Consider the following 19,187-nt stretch of genomic DNA (forward strand, 5'->3'; position numbering starts at 1 on the left):
TTAAATGATATATTGGTCACTACATATAAAGGTATATTTTTGTAGTTATGGTCAAAAGAAGCAACAATTTTCTTATTATTCTCTTTATTTTTCTTGACCTTTAATCGCAAATATCTCCATTTGGCAAATATGGACTTATCGGTTTTTGCAAACAAACTCTTCACATGTATATAATGTTGTTGGTGGTGGTGGTGGCGGTGGTGGTGTTGTTGTTGTTGAAAATCCACAGCTAATATTTTGCTGCTATTTTTCCATCAGTCTGCTCTTACCACTTTCACACACTTCTCTCTGGCCTAAGAGATTAAATTTGTAAATATCAAAACACAATGCAGTTGCTTAAACTTTTTTGCTCAAAATGGATAAATATATATTTTCTTTAAAAAAAAAACAGTGTTAGAAAAAAACTATAAAGACAATACTATGGGAAGAATGCAATACATTGTTCCAATAAAAAGCAATTAAATTTGCCATTTTACAAATGAATACAATGTACAAACTTGTACCCTGTAGGTGAACTCAGAAACCTGTATAGGCGCCTACACATCTCTAGTCAGTCTTGCTCGCTACTGTTCTGGAGTACTGTATAATCACTGATACAAAGAGCTGAACTTTAACTCAATATGTAACTTGAATACTGCATGGCAGAAATGGTCACACACAGAAAGGAACTTTACACACACTATAACATTGTCACAATGGAGCTGCAAGCTAAACTTTCTATCTTGGATGTACATTTTCTTGTACTGAAATTTTAGAAATGTTTGTCAAGAATATAAAAAAAAAAACTCTTTTAGGCAATAAAAGACAGAAAGAAAGAAAGAAAGAAAGAAAGAAAAAGAATCTTGAGCTCATCCAGTATCGCTGGATCTCTTCCTCTTTCTTAATCAATTTTCCCCCTCACCCCTAGTCTTTGCTCTCACTTCTCCCTCTCTCCTCATGTGCAATGAATGTATTGACAATGTATTGAAGCAATTATATACAAGTGTGTGTAGTTCTGTCAGTATCATTGTAATTTTCTTCTTGAATTTCAACTGATACACAGAAATGAAACAAATGTTAACCATATAGCTAGGATAACAACATATCAAGCATCATCACATGGGAAATTAGGTGACTACATTATAAGTGTACAACTTCCAAGATACATGGATTGCAAAACTGCAATGAAACCAGGAAACCAAGGCGCTTCAGTACATTGTATTGCACGTCTTGATAATGGGTGTCTAAACCAAAGGAGGAAATGTTTTTTTGTAGGTCCACGCTTTATGACAAGGGGAAACAGGAAAAGAGATGCATGGGACTGTGGGCTCAGTATTGCAAGGGGGATGGGCAGGGGTCGTTACAGGTACACTATCATTAAAGAACAGAGGTCAGGCCTTCATGAACATGGGACATTTTGGTGACAGAGAAGAGTTGGGGGAAATCTTCATAATATGACTACTATGACAGAAAGGGAAAGGGATACATGTAATTTACTGGAAATGATGGAAGGGGAGGGGAGTGCAACATGATACATACTCATCAAATTGAAAGCCCAACCCACCCCCCCCCCCCCATTTCATGTTTAACTTAACTTTAAGAAAAAGAATAAAATAGAAACAAAAAATTCAAGAGCTTTCATAAAATATTTGTTACGGAAGATCAAAGTTATGTTAGTTTAGTTTCCTTTGTTTATATGAAAATGAAGTCAAAATTCAAAAGTGGCCGGAGCTTTCGATCCTAGCAGAATCTTTGTCAGAAGCAACAAGGAAAAGTAGAAATTACGCGGTGCGTAATATATGTCCCCGCCGGAAGTAGCATTTAGTAGCAAAATGTACAATATAGGTAAAAAGATCAAGGTCAAAGGTCAAAGGAGTCAAAGGTCAAAATTCTATGTAGAAGTTTTGAAGCCCTCACCTAGTGCCATCACATAAAGCAAATGGAATCGAACTCGGGTTAGAAATGGCGAAGGAGTAGCATTTTGTAGCCAGTGTACAATATAGGTAAAAAATCAAGGTCAAAGGTCAAAGAAGTCAAAGGTCAAAATTCTGTGTAGAAGTTTTGAATCCCTCACCTAGTGCCATCACATAAAGCAAACGGAATCAAAATCGGGTTGGAAATTGCGAAGGAGTAGCATTTGGTAGCAAAATGTACAATACAGGTCAAAAATCAAGGTCAGAGGTCAAAGAAGTCAATGGTCAAAATTCTGTGTAGAAGTTTTGAAGCCCTCACCTAGTGTCATCACTTAAAGCAAACGGAATTGAAATCGGGTTACAAATGGCGAAGGAGTAGCATTTTGAAGCAAAATGTACAATATAGGTCAAAGGTCAAGGTCAAAGGTCACAACTGAAATTCTGTATAGTAGTTTCAAAGCTCCCATGTAGTGCTATCATATAAAGCAAACAGAATCAAAATCGGGTTAGAAATGGCGAAGGAGTAGGATTTTGAACATTTTGATCACACACGGACGCACAGACGGGCGGACGGACAGACGGACACACAGACACACACACGTACGGAGCCCGTTTCATAGTCCCCTGCTCGAACTCGTTCGGCGGGGACAAAAAGACCAAATAATAATAATAATATTTGGTCAGTTACGATATGTGATAAACTCACAAATCTCCAACTGGCCCACACTATAAGATTTACACTGCATTTTTTTTTTTTTTTTAAGGAAGTCTGATACACATTAATCACATCGAGTTGAACTCAGTTTTGAGACAATATTCTGACAATTTACTTTAGCTCTGTAAGTAGGGCCCACATAGACAAGGTGTGGCTTTTCTCTTTAAGGAGGGAGAATAGGAGCTAAAAGGGAAGAAGGTCAATACAGAATGAGGAGAATAACTATTAGAGGGGATTGAAAGTGGGAAGAATTGTAAGTACAAATGTATATCAAGGGGTTATGAGAAGGAGTGGGGATGAGATATTTGTTATATAATGATATTCCAGACTGGGATTATCATAGGGAGAATTAATATAGTCATGTTACTTAATCCTCTCAGAATGACCATCCTACAGTCTACAGGTCTATCAACATTCTTTATACATATATTCCCCATGCCATGGGACTTAAAGAGTTAATCGAAGAGAATGGAGGGGGAGCTGTAAGGTTATAGCCATAGTTGTGATTACACTTGAAGGGGGAATGAGGTACACTGTAGTTGGTGTTAGGATTAGCTTTATTAATAAGGCTCTTTGTTGTTATCTCCCTCTGCAGGTCTGGTGGGGCTTAATGTATGCCAGTAGTTAGAGTTAGACAAGATAAGGAACTACCTATGCAAGTACTAGAACAAGATAAGGAACTACCTATTCAAGTACTAGAAAGTCCCAAATAGCCATCTACTTTTCATGGTAGCAGAGCGAGGTTACTAGAACAGGTAGACAGACTCAACAGTAGACATGGCTGAAAAGGTAAAGGACAATTTTGTGGCCCCACCAGTATGGAAGGTGGATACCACTTCATACGAAGATTGGAAGTTTGATGTATCACTATGGACTCAATTCACCAAGACAGAAAAACGTAGACGGGGTTTCCTGTTGTACAGTGTTCTTCCTACAGACAAAGGAGTCAACGAGAAAGTGAGGCTGGCAATGCAGAATGGAGAGATCTCCATAAATGATGATGATGCAGTCAGTCAGATCTTTGGTGTACTAGACAAATGGTACAAAAAGGATGACCTCAGTGTGGTCTGTGAAGCGTGGTCTTCATACAAGAATCTACAGAAAAAGGACACTGAAAGCATGGATCAGTTCTTGAATGAATATGAGAAAAGAGTGAAAGAGCTCAAAAAGGAAGGAATCACTCTGCCAGAGGTTGTTCTGGCTATGCAGATGATTGACAGTGCTGGTTTGGAGAAAAAGGAGAAGCAGATAGTTCTTACTGCGGTGGACTACTCAAAGAAGGAGGAGATGTATGATCAGATGAAAAATGCCTTACGAAAGTTCTTTGGGGAACAAACGATGCAGAAACAAAGAGGCACAACATACAAGGAAGAAGCTGTATTCAACACTGAGTCAGAAGAAGCCTACTACACTCGAGGAAGAGGTACAGGCCGTAGAGGTGGTTATCGTGGTAGACGAGGAGGTCGCTGGCCTAGATGGGGAAATCAGCCTGGTAGAGGACGTGGACATGACTACGGACAGGAGAGAAACAAATCACAAAATGAAAAAGGATCCAACACACTGAAAGGAAGTTCAGTGAGGAAAAATCCATGTGATGCAGATGGAAACTTCTTGAAATGTCATGTGTGTGAATCTATCATGCACTTCAAACAGGACTGCCCTCACAACAGTACAGGCAAATCAGAAAATGTCATGAAAACTGAAAATGAAGAAGCATACAAAGTCCAAGACTATTCTCATGAAGACAAGCAGGTGCTTATGACAGAAGCAGCTCATGCAGCCGTGTTGGATAGTGCTTGCACAAAAACTGTCACAGGACGTGCATGGAAAGAGTCATACCTGGCTTCACTGTCCTCAGATGAGAAGATGCATGTGAAAATTCGAGCCAGCGATACTAAGTTCAAGTTTGGAGGAGAAAGTACAGTCAGATCAGATGAACGGATGGAGTTTCCATGCACCATTGCTGGTCAGAAGACAACAATTGTGACTGATGTGATAGAAAGTGACATTCCACTGCTGCTCAGTAAGCCGGATATGAAACGGTTGGGATTCACTCTGAACATGGCTGATGACACCCTAGAAGTCAATGGAAAGAAGCTAGACCTTGATACCACTTCATCTGGCCACTACTACTTACCACTGAGAGATTGTGAGATGCAGATTGAAAGGGTGAATATGGTTCTAGAAAAGACAACCCAGGAAGAAAAGAAAAAGATGATCACCAAACTTCACCGCCAGTTTGCTCACCCCACGGCAAAAAGCTTGAAAGCTATCATGAAGGATGCTCTTGATGATGACTATGCCACCCTCATTGAGGAGGTCAGCAACAAATGTGAGGTGTGTAAGAGGTACAAGAAAACACCACCTCGCCCTGCAGTGAGCCTGCCTCTGGCTAGACAGTTCAATGATGTGGTGGCCATGGATCTGAAGCAGTTTGGCGAAGTGTACTTCTTGCATTTCATTGACCTGTTCACTAGATTCAGTAAGAGCAAAATGATCAGAAGAAAAACACCCAAGGTGATTGTAGAGAGCATCGCAACTGAGTGGATTGCAGCCGGATTTGGGCCACCCAAGAAATTCCTGGTTGACAATGGAGGAGAGTTCAACAATGCCGAATACAGAGAGTTGGCAGAACAATTCAACATTGAAGTTTGCACCACAGCAGCATACTCGCCATGGTCAAATGGTATTTGTGAGAGAAACCACTATGTTGTGGATGTGTGTGTGCAGAAGATGATGGAAGATGACCCTCAGATGAACCTGGAAGTGGCCCTTGCATGGGCTGTCAATGCCAAGAACTGCATGCAAAATCAGAGTGGATTTAGCCCAATCCAGCTAGTTTTGGGGACAAATCCAAACCTTCCTCCAGTCTTGAACAGTTGCCCACCAGCACTAGAAGATGTTGAAGTCAGTGAAGCTGTGGCAAAACATCTGAATGCCCTCCATGCTGCAAGAAGAGCGTACGCAAGGTCTGAAGCTTCCGAGCGGATTCGCAGAGCCCTACGTCACAACATCAGAGTTCCAGAAGTCCCGTTTCAACCTGGTGAACGTGTGTACTACAAACGCGATGACAGTAACAGGTGGCGAGGTCCGGGAAAAGTGATAGGACAGGATGGCAAGATTGTCTTCATCAGACATGGCAGTCAACTAGTCAGAGTGGCATCCTGTAGATTGATCAAAAGCAATCACGACACTGCCTCTTCAGATGACATGATAGACAACAGAAGCAAAGATGACACTCAAATCAAACAAACTGGAAGTGGCAAACTGACTGTCCTGGCAGAAATGGATGATAGCGAATCTGTGGAAGAAAATCACAACAAAGATGATGTCAATGTGTCTGTGCCAAATGAAGGAAGCGACAATGATAGCGTCCAACAACAAGATGGAATTGAAGAACAGGTTGATCGAATGAGAAATGAGGAGACTGCACAAGTGCTGATACCCAAAGTGAACGCAAACATAAAGTATCGGCATCCAGGCACAACAGAATGGACAGAGGCAAAAATCCTGAGTAGAGGAGGTAAAGCTACTGGAAGAAACAAGAATTATGTCAATGTAGAGACCAATACAGATAAGCACAGATACGGCATTCACCTTGATCAAGTTGAATTTGAAACGATGCCTGATGGAGAAGGAGAGCAACCAACAGACACTGATCAAAGAGGACAAGCTGAAGGGGTCAATGTCGTCTTCATACCTCCTAATCATCACAATGAACCTGAAGTCATAGAGGCCAAACAGAAGGAACTTCAAAATTGGAATGATTTTGAAGTGTACCATGAAGTTGAGGATCTTGGTCAGCAGACGTTGTCCACAAGATGGGTGATTTCTGAGAAAACAATGCCTGATGGAAAGAAAGGAGTAAAGGCTAGGTTGGTAGTCAGAGGATTTGAGGAACAAGACAAAGTCCCTTCTGACTCACCAACTGCTTCAAAATCCGCACTCAGACTAGCCATGGCAATAGCGGCAAGCGAAGGATGGAAGTGTGAGAGCATAGACATCAAGGCGGCCTTTCTACAAGGCAGAAAAATAGACAGAGATATCTATGTCACACCCCCCACAGAAGTAAGTCAAGAAGGAGTCCTGTGGAAACTCAACAAGACAGCATATGGCTTGGAAGATGCATCTCGCAGCTGGTATCTCAGTGTCAGAGAAGAATTAGTGAAGCTTGAATGCAAACAGTCAGAGCTGGATAAAGCTCTTTTCAGATGGTACAATTCTGGGAAGATGGAAGGCATTTTCTTGATGCATGTAGATGACTTCCTATGTGCTGGAACTGATGACTTCAACAGGAGAGTCATTGATCCCCTTGTTCAGAAATACAAGGTTGGAAAGCGACAGATTGACAATTTCCAGTATGTTGGGCTGGAGATCTCTCAAGACGACAATGGCATCAGAGTACAGCAAAAAGCATACGAGGCAGAAATGGAAGAGATACCCATCACGTTCAAGAGAAAAACTGAAAAAACCTCCACTCTGAACAAAAGTGAGATGCACAATTTGAGGACGACGGCAGGTCAGCTCAACTGGATGGCAACACAAACTAGACCAGACTTGAGCTTTGATGCTCTGGAACTAAATATGACTAGAAACCACCCGACTGTCGACCAGCTGCTGAGAGCAAATAAAGCTGTGCGACATGCCAAATGTCAGGGAGAAGGGATACTTTTCCCACCACTAGGTCCTTTTGGAGGATGGAAACTTGCTGTGTACTGTGATGCATCCTGGGGCAACCTTTGTGACGGAGTGTCAAGTGCTCAGGGTCATGTAATCTTCCTCCATGGACAAGATGAGAAAAGCTATCCTGTGAGTTGGACGTCAAACAAAATAAAGAGGAAAGTGTCAAGCACTCTAGCAGCAGAAGCATTGTCCATGCAGCATGCCCTTGATGATGCAGTCTACCTTGGAAGTCTGATAACCGAGATCTACAATGACAGCTATGCAGAGAACGTGGTTCCCATCACTGTATATACGGACAATAAGTCTCTGCATCAAAACATACACTCCACGAAGCAAGTGTATGAGAAGCGTCTGAGAATCAACGTGGCTGAAATCCAGAGGATGTTGTCGTCTGGAGAAATCCGTGCCATCGAGTGGTTGCCGAGCAAGCTGCAGCTGGCAGACTGTCTGACCAAAAGGGGTGCCGATAACAGACTGCTTCTGGAGAGTTTCAAGAGTGGTGGACTGCCAATGGACCATTTTGACATTTGAGATTCCCAAGGAATTATAGGAAAAGGACCTAAAATGTCTTGTACGTGGTTTTGAATATGTGACATTAACAAGACTACGTTTTGTAAAAGAAAACTGCCAGATGTCAATGACACAGAACATTGGACAGTATTTAAAAGGACTCTACCTGGATTGTGATGGACATGTGTTTTCAGGGTTACCTGAATAAATGACTGAGAACATTGGACAGTATTTGAAAGGACTCTACCTGGATTGTGATACATGGACATGTGTTTTCAGGGTCACCTGAATAGACCTTTTCGTGTTATACTCTTTATTGTATTGTTGTAGTTTTGGATGTGAGTGTTCTTCTATTCATGTATGTTGTACCTCCCCAGACCTTGGTTTTAATCAAAAGAAGAAACAAGGGGGAGTGTGTTAGGATTAGCTTTATTAATAAGGCTCTTTGTTGTTATCTCCCTCTGCAGGTCTGGTGGGGCTTAATGTATGCCAGTAGTTAGAGTTAGACAAGATAAGGAACTACCTATGCAAGTACTAGAACAAGATAAGGAACTACCTATTCAAGTACTAGAAAGTCCCAAATAGCCATCTACTTTTCAGTTGGTGCAGGTGAGTGACAGTGAGAGAAGATAGGAAAGGCGAAAGGACATTAATACATCATCCGGTGATCATGGGAAGATTGAAGGGGGTAAGGAGTCACCACTTCATCATGGTGAGAGTGGACATGAGGAGGTCAAATACAACGTACTTACAGACTGAAAACAGGGAAGAGGAAAGGGATTAACCCATTGAGGATGGATTGATCTTGCTACAACACACATTTCCCAAAGACACCTGCCCGAGTACTCTCAGGAGTCGTCCTCAATGGATTGAAACTCACAGGTAGATTGTGGAGATAGGGGAGTGAGGAAGGGCCAAGTGTTACTACAGTAACATTATGGAGATACATTGCAAATACAAGCAGATTTGGGAATCGGTTAAAAGTTAATCATACTATAGTACAGTTAAACTCGCCTAAGTCGACATCGCATATGTCGAATAATCGCGCAAGTCGATAATTTTAAAAAGTCCCGATTTTTCCCCATTGACTTACGTGTATTAATTCACTCATAAGTCGAATTTTTTAAGTCGAATACTCGCTTAAGTCGATGAAATTCCAAGAACACTTTCACGGAAAAACCACTGAATTCACTGTGCCTAAGTCGAATAAGATTTTATTGTGTAATAAATCACTGTCAAAATCGCGAGACTCCAGTTTTTGTTTACATACAGTATATACCAAAAGAAACTGCGTAAATAAACATTAACGTTTCATTAACGCAAGCGGTTTCACCTGAATCGTTAGTAACGCAAACTATCGATCGGGAAAATTAACGTTTGTAGCAACGATGAGTAACGATCCCTAGCGCAAATTAACGATGTTTCGTTAACATTAACGATAGGTAACGCAAGAACTCACGCGAGATTTGGTTTTGTAACGAGACCTGGTGAAAGGACGACGTAGCCCCTGCCGAGTGTAGCGATCTATGCCTTATATTTAGCGGAGTCTTTTCGCGAATCGAATCACGATTTCGCGAATGGTTTATTTGCGACCGGGGTCACCAAAAACGCACGCCAGGCCACCAAAAAAGCCGAATGTTTGCCTTCAGTTTTGGAAATGAAGCGGTAACAATCGGTTCCATAAGATGCTGAATAAATGTCAGATGTTTGCTCTTTTAATTTTGGAAATGAATAACGGTAATATTCGATTCCGTATAATACTAAAATAAATGTCGGATGTTTGCTTATACTTTTGGAATGTCAGAGATTTGATTTTGCGTTCGGAAATGAATAAGAACAAAAAAAGTATGCGGAAGATGCTGAAATAAATGTCGAATGTTTGCTTTGACGTTCGGATATGAAAAATAATGATATTCAACTCCATACGATGATAAAATAAATGCCGGATGTTTACTTTTACGTTCGAAAGTAAATAACAATTACATTCAGCTCCGGAAGATGCTAAAGTAAATGTCGAATTATCCCTTTGACGTTCGGAAATGAATAACAATAATAATCAACTTCGTACGATGATGAAATAAATGTCGGCTGTTTACTTTGACGTTCGAAAGTAAATAACATTAACATTCAGCTCCGGAAGATGCTAAAGTAAATGTCGAATTATCCCTTTGACGTTCGGAAATGAATGACAATAATAATCAACTTCGTACGACGATGAGATAAATGTCGGGTGTTTGCTTTTACTTTCGAAAGTAAATAGCAATAACATTCAGCTCCGGAAGATGCTAAAATAAATGTTGAATGTTTGCTTTGGCGTTCGGAAATGAATAACTATGGTATTCAATTCAGTACGATGATGAAATAATTGCCGAAAGTTCGCTTTTACGTTCGAAAGTAAATAGCATGTAACATTCGACTCCTGAAGATGCCAAAATAAATGTCAGATGATTCATTACACTTTCGGAAGTGGACAGCAGTAACATTTGGCTCCTTACGATCATAAAATAAATGTCGGGTGTTTGCTTTTCAATTTGGAGATCGAATAACGGTAATATTCTGCTCCGTACGATGCTAAATAAGTAACAGATTGTTTCTTTTACATTTGGAAATGATTAACGGTATCAATCGGCTCATTTAGATGATGAAATAAAAAGCGGATGTTTGCTTTCACGTTCGGAAATGAATAAGGATGATATTCAGCTTCGTAAGATCCTAGAATGAATTTCGGTTGCTTGTTTTTACATTTGAAAATGATTAACGGCAACATTCGGCTCCGGAAGGTGTTAAAATACTTGTAAATGGTGGATGATTGCTTTTACAATCAGAAATAACGGTAACTTTCGGACCGAACGTAGGGCCGATTTAGTTTTGCTTGTTTTTGTTTTGTTTTTTTTTTGTTTTGTTTTGTTTTTTTTTTTTTTTTTGTTTTGTTCGGGCCACCAAAAAATAAAAATCAATCATTTTGGGGCCACCAAAATAAAAGTTAGTGTGGAGCCCTGGCCTGCATCAATGTGGATAAAGTGTCTTGCTGAAGGGCAAATATCGGGCACACCGCTCCAGCTCTCGGCTCCAGAGTAGACAACATACATGTATATATGTACGTGTGGTGTAACTTTAAGTCGATTTTTTTCGACTTACGTACAAGTCGAAACTCGCCTAAGTCGATGTGTTTTGCTCAGTCCCGAGAAGATCGACTTATGCGAGTTTAACTGTATATAGAAAATTAAAAAGATAGATAGATAGATAGACAGATCAGATAGATAGATAGATAGACAGACAGATGGATATACGGTAAATGCCTTAGTAGTTAAATTGATAAACCCACTGATAGATAGCTAGATTCTGTTGACAGGGTTGAGATAAGCTAACAGATACTTATAGGTTGTATGATATAGGTCTTGGGGCAGATCAATACTGCCCTACTTTGGCAAAAGGAAGCAAGTGACATACCATCCGAATTTGAGTTATTGATGTTTTCATAATTCACATAATGAGCTCTCCTTCCCGGCCAAATTTCATGCAGAAACACTCATCCTACTAAGAGATATGTTAGATAAGACATCATGATAGTCCATTGACGTCAGTGTAAATGACAGACACATTTTGCTCTTTTACGAGAAATGTCACTTTTGGCACTTGCTTCCTTTTGCCAAAGTAGGGCAGAATAGATATTGCATAGTGATTACATGTATACTATACATTATCAATAAATGTATTCACAGAGTCAATACATTGAGTATAACATCAATAAATGTTTTAGTTCCACACTTCCACCACTTAAAAAACAAAATATTACATTATTGATATGCAACACAACTGAAATCTTCGACATTACCTACTTTTTATAACTAAAGGTAGAAGTAATGAAAACAGATAGCCCACAAACAAATTTTGTACAGCTCCTTGAACTATGATATTATGTGATGACTTGTGAACATATAGCCTCTGAAAAATTCCATGGATGATATTTAGAAAAAAAAAACAATAAACAAAAGCGAATATGTATGATGACCTTGAAACAGGTTGAATTACACTTATATATTCCCACACTCAAAAGTCATGATTCTATCCTTTTTAGGACATTTTGGACATAAAGTCCCAATGGTACACCTGTACTTTCCTAATCATATTTTTATAACATTCTATGAACATTATGTACTTGTGTAGACAGAGATTTTACCATCACAATAGATGACAATTTTTCCTGATATTGGCATGGCGAGATAAGGCACAAAATACCCTCTTCGTTTGAATTTGATAACACCCTCAGATACAACTGAGCCACTGGATGATATCACATCCACTGCACACACAGAATGCTGCCGATTGTCATACAAGACAAAAATAGAGTCAGACGAATGATCCACGGCAAAATTCAGAATATTCTTGTTGTGGAGGTGAGTTGTTGTCATGACAGTCCCTGATCTATCCAAAATGCAAATTGCATCACCTTTCTTGCTTTTGGAATACACAGCTATACCTCCCGACTGTAAGGCATGCATTTCACATATTATACCCAAGGTTTTTGAGACATCAACTAATTTGACGAGTGTCCCACTGTCTGGATCAATCACAGAAATTGTTGATCCAGCCTTTGATGTTGCTAGGATGAGACCATCCTTATCCACGGTTACCAGCGACGACTGGCGCGACTTGGTTTGAATCTTCCGCACACGTTTCCACGTCCCATCGTACAGCCACAAGCTGCCGTTCTGGTTCCCGCACACAACCCTGGAGTCTGGCAGAGGGGCGCAGCTGGTGATGTAGGGTTCGCAGGTGGTCTGTGTCACCACACGTGTTGACTGGTCCTCGAGATTTATTGCATGAAGTGCCTCACTCCTGTTAAGGATTATTTCATGGTCACTTGCACATCCTTTAAAAGTTCCTATGCTAACATCTGTCTTGAACTTGCTAGCTAGTACCCATCTATTTTCACTTTGCAGGGGAGGAGTCATACAAGTAGCACCTTCTCCCATTCTGGTTGGTCTTTGTGTATGTGGTAGCTCTCCCACCTTGTATAGTGTTAACTCAGTGCTGCTGCTAATTTGAAAGTGTTCCTTCCAGTAAGCCAAGACACTCCAAAAAAGATGCCACCATCAGGAAAGAGAATGCAAACATCCCTAGACACATCAGGCCATGCTACCTGAAAATGGGGAAAGAGAGAGAGAGAGAGAGAACGTTCTTCAGCCACACCATAAAGCAAATAACTAACTTATAGTGTATGATAATAAAATCCTGGTCTTCTCCTATACAGACCTTGAATTTGAGAACAGGGTAAGAGGTTATGCTGATGTTGAATCTGGGTTAGGATAGGATTTAAACCACAGTACATAGTATTAGTCAAAAGAAAAGATTCCACCCCATTCAAAGTGATTCAAGGTTAAGAATGTAGTGAAGAAAAGTTTAGATGGACTAGATAATGCTGTAAATGTCTATTTCCAATTTCGAAATAATAACCAAGTTTCCTTATCTCTACTTGCATTCAACATTTTATTCTTTGGCTTAGATTGCCACAAAGTGTATCATTCTTTAGTCTTGCATTCCTCATTCCAGTCTAGTGAACATACCCCATGGAGTACCATTCCATAAACTTAATTCATTTTTGTTATTTGGTACTCAGAAATTCATTTCTTAAAGGACAAGTTCACCTTCATAAACATAAGGATTGAGAGAATGCAGCAATATTAGTAGAACACATCAGTGAAAGTTTGCGGTAAATTGGACAATCGATGCAAAAGTTATGAATTTTTAAAATTTTTGTGTTTGAACCGCTGGATGAGGAGACTACTAAGGCTCGTGATGTCATATGAGTACAACAGTATAAAGAAAATGTAAAGAAAATTCAACATATTTTCATTTTTTTCGCATAATAAAAGAGCACTTGACTTGCCTCTTTCTAAAGGCAATGGGAATAATATTACCCATAACATATGTCACTAACGAGTCAAGGGAATGTGTATTTTTTTAAAAAGATGAAATTTTGTGAAATTCTTTATATATTTTCCTTATATTGTTGTACGCATGTGACATCATACACTGCAGTAGTCTTCTCATCCAGCGGTGACTGCACAAAAACTTCAAAAATTCATAACTTTTGAACGGATTGTCCTATTTTCCTCAAACTTTCAATGATGTGTTACACTAATATTGCTACATTCTCTCAATCCTTATGTTAATGAAGGTGAACTTGTCCTTTAAAGTAACAACAGTACACATACAATTCAATGGTGACACGGAGATGACAGAAATCTTGATTATTCACTTCTTTATGAAGAAGATAGAAAGAAATAGGCTCTCTCCAGCAAGTCAAGGTAAAATAAATTTAATGAAATCTGACTTTGGACTTTGGACCGGTTTGGTCTATCTCACAATGAGATGGTAAGTCACCAGTGGTGTTTTGTGTGAAACCCTTGAGTGACAGCAACAGACACACCCCCCCCCCCCCAACACACACACACATACACACACACACACACAATACTGCAAACTAAGTAAAGTTTATATTGTATTTCAAGGATGCACAACCTACACAAGGCAAACAGGTTCGTATGCAGAATGGTGAATATCGAATTTTGTATATGCAGAACTACAAGTAGCCTTCTCATGAACAGCCTTATCATATAGCCCTATATTAAACTTACTAGCCTATGTACGAACTACAACATTCTTGAGATAAATTTACATGTACAGTAGATCTAGTTTGTTTTTAAATTGTGTACTCACATGGCCTTATACTATGGATCACAATCAGAATGACCACAGCACCTTTCATAAATTGACGAGACGGGACTGTCACGGTGTCAATGATAACATTAGTGACTACCAGCCGGACTTGAGTAAGCACCACAACATATTCCCCAATGTTCACGCGGAGTCCTTTATTTATGGTTATAATACCAATAATTGCATGGTATCTGAACTCGCTTTCAGATCAGTCTGTTTCAGATACACTGTGTATTGAGATAAGTGCACGTACTGCGTGTATAACTAACGTATACTAGTACAACTGTTGTATTGTTTAGTGCAACCAGGGAGGTGGAAGTTCACCTCCCTGGTGCAACAGAGCGAGGGAAATTCCCTGACAAGCTCACCCGTAGAGGGCAGTATTAACTGTTGTCCTTTTTCTTTGCATCATTTCATTTCATTTCATTTCATTTATTTCATCCCTTCTTTCTTTTTCGTCAAACATAACACGAAATGTATCAGAAGATATAACATAGGCATGTATTCGACTTTACATGGTAGATAATGGTTAACAAATACGAAATTATACATGCATACCGGCAAAATACAGTTATGTTTGGAGGGAAAAAAAGAGAAAGAACTGAGAGGTTCACTGAAAAGCATGCTTGTAAATTGTGAACCACTCAAAGGATTCTTGTGAATACCTTAAACTTTTTTTAACAAAGACAGGAGAGAACAAGACAGTAGAAACACAAGGACATTACATGATTTTACAGTAGGGTATACCATGACAGTAATAAAACACAAAAGAATAATGGATAGAAAGGAGAGAAAGAAAAAGGAAATGAAAGGAAAAGCCAACACGCTGAACATCGGGATCAGAAGAGGGAATTGAGGTGCTGAACATCGGGATCAGAAGAGGGAATTGAGGTGTTTCAGCTCGATCAGCCGAGCAATGTTTATACAAATAAGATAATGTAAAAATACACAATGATGAAATCAATGATTGACGATGAACCCTTAGGCTGTAAAGACCAGCTAAGTAATGAATCGTATATATCTTAATATGAGTTCAACAAAAAAAATTTTTAACTTACGCTTAAACGAATTCAAAGATAAAGAATTTTTTATATCACAAATTAAAGAATTCCAAAATCTAGGGCCAGTGTATATAAATGTATTTTGAGCCAATAACGTTCTCAGAAGGGGTAAATGAAACTCATTTGATCGCCTGGTGGGATAATTATGAAAAGATTGATTTCGTGGAAACATTGAATCAAAAATGCTGGGAAGTGCATTTGTGTTATAATTAAACATAAACTGACCCAGCTGAAAGAAAAACAAATCTTTGATTTTTAATATCTTATATCTAACAAATAATGGATCTGTATGGGAACATGGAGAAACGCCACAAATGATACGAAGTGCCTTTTTTTGTAATAACAATAATCTATCTAATAAAGTTTGATGGGCACTACCCCATGCTAAGATTCCATAATTTAAATAAGGTAATATTAATGAAAAATACATCGTCAGCAAAGAAGACAACGGGATATGAGATTTAAGTCTATTAATAATACCAATATTACGCGAAATTATTTTACTAATATTAATAATATGAGGCTTCCACGAAAGTTTATCGTCCACTGTAATACCGAGAAACTTTATATGAGATACACGCTCTAAGTGAACGTCATCAAAGATGATATCTGTGCGTAAAACTTCTATAGACTTACTGAATAACATATAGTTAGTTTTCTGAAGATTCAGTGATAACTTATTGGCTCTTATCCATTGAGTCACTTTTTTTAATTCAGAATTAACGGTATCGACAAGAGTAATTGGATTTTGGTGGGAGAAAAAAATATTTGAATCATCGGCAAAAAGTATAAAAGAAAGTATATCAGATGATCTACAAAAATCATTTATGTAAATGATGAAAAGTAAAGGTCCTAATATACTACCCTGAGGGACGCCACATTTAATAACTTCAAGACTAGAGCTGTGCTCGTTCAAAGATACATATTGTTTTCAGTTTTGCAGGTAACTCCTGAACCACTCCAAGGCCTTCCCTCGTATACCATAATGAGACAATTTATGAAGTAAAATTTCGTGATTAATTGTATCAAAGGCCTTGGAGAAGTCCAGGAAGATACCAACAAGATGGGAATGGTCATCTATAGTATGTGCGGCGTTATCAATAAACTTCAAAAGAGCATGAATGTTGCTTTGTTTTTGACGAAACCCAAATTGAGAATTCGTAAAAACATTATAATAATTAAGAAATTTAATGGTTCTTGTAAATATCAATTTTTCCAAAAACCTTAGATAGGGATGAAAGTAGAGAAATAGGTCTATAATTACTTATATCAAAACTGTCTCCTTTTTTGAATAAAGGACACACCTTAGCAATTTTCATACAATCAGGAAAAACACCATGTATTATGGATTTATCAAAAATATGAGAAAGTGGATCAGCAATAGAAAATATAATTCCCTTTATGATAAAATTACTTATATCATCATAACCGGCACTTCGTTTATCATTCATTGCAGTAACAATGTCTATTATTTCATATTTCGTAGTTGGAGCTAAGAAAATAGAACTGGGATTGGATTGACCTAAAAATTTTGCAAAATGCGTATCGGACTGCGGTACTTCTTTTGCCAGATTCTCTCCAATCATTGAAAAATAAGAATTAAAGATATTTGCTATATCACCAGGATCTTCAACAATTTTATTATCAAATCTTATTTTTGTAATATTATATTTCTTTTTTGATATATTCATGGCCTGCTTTAATATCTTCCATGTATTCTTCACGTCATGTTTATATTTTTCTATCTGAATGGTATAATATTTCCGCTTTTCAGATCGTATGACCTTAATCAAAATATTCTTATATGATGTATATTTATTTTTTTGACTCCTCAGTTTTTTTCATTTTGAATCTATAATACAACCTATTTTTCCTGTTAATTGAACGGAGGAGAGATTTCGAAATCCATGGAAGTTTAGGTGTTTTTTTTAAATAATTTACTGACTTATATTTTAATTTAGGAATATAATCATCTAAATGCTTATTGATTATCTCCATAAAATTATCAAATGATACATTAACATCATCAGTATCACAAACACTTGACCAATCAACCCTATCTAAACAAGCATCAAGACTAGCTAAATTTTCTGGTGTGGCTCTACGTCTAAATGAAGGAAAATAAGACTTATTAACCGAATGTTTAAGATCACAGCATGTTACAATTGGAAAGTGATCGGTCATATCGGACAAAATTATAGAAGAACTCAAAACTTGTAAAGAATTAGTAAAAATATTATCACGGAGGGTGGCAGAATGATTTGTAACACGTGTAGGTTTGGAAATTAATGGCAAAAAAGAGGATGACAAAAATAATTCAAGAAATTCTTGTGACGTATTATCATCACTCTTAATCAAATCAATATTAAAGTCACCCATTATATAAATGCATTTATTAACAAAACGAGGGCTTTTTAATAAATTTGTAATACTATTTAAGAAATCTTTAGAACTGGAATTTGGGGGTCTATAAACAACACCAACTATAATATTTTTACTTTGAGGGATGGAAATTTCAACAAACAAAGACTCTATTATATCATTCATTATATTTAAATCATCACAAGTATCAAAATCAAATTCATTAGATAAATAAATCGCAACCCCGCCGCCGGTCCTATTCACTCTATTATTTACAATCAAATCATAACCATTCAATGCATACGGTAAATTAATATCAGATGATAACCATGTTTCTGTTAAACCTATTACAGATATTTGTTGTTTATTTTGATTATCTAACAATACCTGTAATTCATCAAAATGCTTATTCATACTCCTAATATTCAAATGTACTATAGAAAATATACTTTCTGAAAAATCTTTCACAAAATCTTTAAATTGATCAACAGTAACATATTTGGAGGAGATTAAAGTGGAATCATGTTCAAAGTCAAATCCATTAAACAAATCATTAGAAGAAAAATTAACATTATTGGCAACGAGGTTTTCAAAAAGTGCGGAAGAACGTGAATTGATCTGACTTCTTGATTCTGTAGGCGAGCGTCTTAACAAATCAAAGAGTTCATCGTCATCAAGGGAGTCAAATGCTGCGTTGAGTCGATTAGCCATAACGCAGAACATAAAGTATATGAAGGCATGTCAATTGGCAAGGTTGCAAAAGAATGATATATGTGGACGTAAATGAAACACAAACAATTCCCAGTTTGGGGATAGTACAGCGTGTAGGCAAAAACATATTAACGTAGAATTCAAGCGACACAATAAAAGAACACAGAAGACATAAACAACACAAGTAGAAAGCGTACACACTAAATAACAAGGTCTGCAAACGGAATTCAGCAGAATCAGTACAGGGCATATGAGCAGAGAGAAAAAAAAAACAGTAGAAAAAACAGTAGAAGCTCCCTACGTTATGTCTTGACAAAAAGTATGTGAGGAAATATAAGATAATCAGAATGACGGAAGTGAACGATGAAAATATAGCAGCACTAAAAAGAGCAATCTAAAGAAAATGCTGACATTAATCATGCTGCAACCAATAGGAAGCTTAAGATTAATCATACTTTTTTTTTAACGATATGAATGAAATATACATTATTACACAGTATTAGATTATAAAAGGGATGCTATATCATTCTT

This window comes from Diadema setosum, chromosome 19 (genome assembly GCF_964275005.1).
Source record: "Diadema setosum chromosome 19, eeDiaSeto1, whole genome shotgun sequence".
In the NCBI taxonomy this organism is placed as follows: domain Eukaryota; kingdom Metazoa; phylum Echinodermata; class Echinoidea; order Diadematoida; family Diadematidae; genus Diadema; species Diadema setosum.